Source organism: Ruditapes philippinarum, unplaced genomic scaffold (genome assembly GCF_026571515.1).
Source record: "Ruditapes philippinarum isolate M1 unplaced genomic scaffold, ASM2657151v2 ctg7381_1_1_1_1, whole genome shotgun sequence".
Classification (NCBI taxonomy): domain Eukaryota; kingdom Metazoa; phylum Mollusca; class Bivalvia; order Venerida; family Veneridae; genus Ruditapes; species Ruditapes philippinarum.
In genome coordinates this window covers 60,445-63,010 of record NW_026854439.1, presented here as the reverse complement: position 1 = coordinate 63,010, position 2,566 = coordinate 60,445, and positions in this window count along the sequence as shown.

Below are 2,566 nucleotides of genomic sequence, written 5' to 3'. Positions count from 1 at the left end.
AGGAGAAAAAGTCCAACCATTCATCCATAGTTCTGTTACTTACTGCGAATTTATATCAGACCTGGCTTTGTAAAATGTAAGCGGCAGCCATTTTTTAAAGTTGTGTATTTCATGGGAGGAAAATAATTGTGTAAGATTCAGAAAGATGTTATTTGGATTTGTGAGTCATACACCTTTTTAAAAGAAAGAAAACTTATTTGAGGATTGTAACAGACAAAAAATAAGTGTTAACAGAAGTGAAAACATTCAGAAAAGGAGCTAGGAAAATTGAAAACTTGGAAGCTTGCTAAGGAACGCTGGGACTGGGTTGTTTTACTTATTTTACGAGTGATGGCTGTCAATGCTTTTCAATTTTTTAAAAAGCATACGGCAGTTATTGCTCGTAGGATACTTTAATATGCCCAAATGTCATCAAGAGCGGTTTTGCATGGGGAAGGAATGTATTTTTCAGAATGTAAAAACGAAACAAAAAAATTTAGAGACGACATTTGGTGATTGGAATTTGAAGGAATAGAAGTAAGTTTTCTCTCTTTATTACTTTTGACATTTAAGTTATTTATCTATTTCAGCTTTGCTATTTCTTTTAACAGCCTGACATTGTCAGAATTGTCAGTAAAAATAAAATTGAGGTACCACATGGGGAAAATCTTAAAAAAGTAGTTTCGTCATTGAAAAAAGTGAAATTATATTTTGATAATTTTCACTGTGAAATTATTAAATATAATTTTCACGGATAAATCAGTAATCCACTCAAAAGCATACAATAAAAGGAAACACGTATAAACTCACACACAAGCATATTGATATGCGTGCATGTACGGACATTGTGAAAATTGTGCACACAGGAAGTCGAACATATACACATTAAATTATTACTGTAAAAACATAAGCTGAATACCGGTAGGCTTTTGAAGAATTTTCAATGAAAACACATTTGATGCAAACAAAATGTTTTAAGAAAAACAGAAAAAGAAGTTGACAATGAATTTGGCAATGAAAATTCTCGGAATTAATAAACAGTTTCAGAAAATGCTACATTCATTGAAGAAATTTATTTTCAGAATGTTTCATATTTACGTAGGTCAACTTCTTTATTTAAGACTTTTATATGTAACATTTACGGCACACAAACCCTGTAAGTGAAAAGCTAGCTTACCTTCAAGAGTGGTTAACTGTTCTTATGTACGGGATACTTTTTTTAAGTACATTTACCACCTTTAGTGTTTGAAAATTGTAATGCTTGTTTTGAGTTTAATGACATTTTACCAACGTTGTTACATTCCTTTTTGTCTTTGAGGATTCTCGTCCCGAGACTTGGTCTGGGAAATGTGTGGGTACGACAACTCCGGTCTGGCAGTTGTTCAAATCCCATCGCCGCTGCCAACAAATGTAATGTTTTAAGGCACACAAACCTTGTTGATGCTTTTTTATCAACAGAGTACATTTTGTGCCGTACATAAGTATAACAAAAATTACTTCATTATATTATCTTTACGCATTCTAATTTAGATTTCATTAAATATACCAATACCATAGAAATGTTGTTATTTTATCAATCCATATAGATATATAATCAGTGTATGTTCTGTATAAGTAGGTTTATTTTTAAACCGCATTATTTTGATGAAATTGAATATTTTGAACTATAAATATTCCTTTGTTCTATCGCCTATCTCTTCAACAAAGTCAAATTGTACTGGGTGCATGTTAAGATGGCATTAACTTTCGTTTTTCATACAATCGAGTTTTTCACAAAAGAAGATGTAGAAGAATTACTGAAGACGTCGTGCGAATTTTCTCAATACATGTACATGTATAAGGTATGTTTTAATTGTTTAATTATGTTTCAAACTTGTGTAAAAACTTTAAATTTGTCGAAGTGAATTACTGTAAAAAAATTGATTTGAAGAAGTGTTATGTCCTAGAGGGTTTTGGTATATTCTCCATCATTTTTTACGACATTTACGGTTATAAACAAACATTATACTTTAAGATATATAACTCTCAAATTTGATATTCGAAAATACTAAATTTAAGTGAATATCTTATGAGTACATATAAAGAAAACATGTAATGATCTAGACTCTACATACTATAAGTAAACAAGGTTGTATCCAGCTGATAAAATATCTATATATGTCAGTGTTCATCTGTGCTGTGCTACTTCAAAGAGAACGGTAGCGAAATAGTTCAAAACCATGCGATAACATTTAGTAAAGTATACGATGTTAAAATGATAAAGTTTGATTTATATAGCGAAACAGTGGTATTCCAGTTCTATTTTTATTTATGAAATAGATAAATGAAAATAGGAATGTGAAAACCCGTTTGTTACTAAAAACGGCAAATATGTCAATATCTTGCAATCTTAATTCATTCAGCTGAAAAGGCTCCATGGAGTAAGTAAGTTTTGAGCTTTGTTAAAATAATTCTTCGTCTTATTTTTATTTTCATTTTCTCCAATGTACGCTGCTGTCTAAATAAATTATAATTATATTTCTTATTTGTCCATATTTTGTTAGAAAATGTTAAAATACACTTATACACTAGATACACTTAACATTTT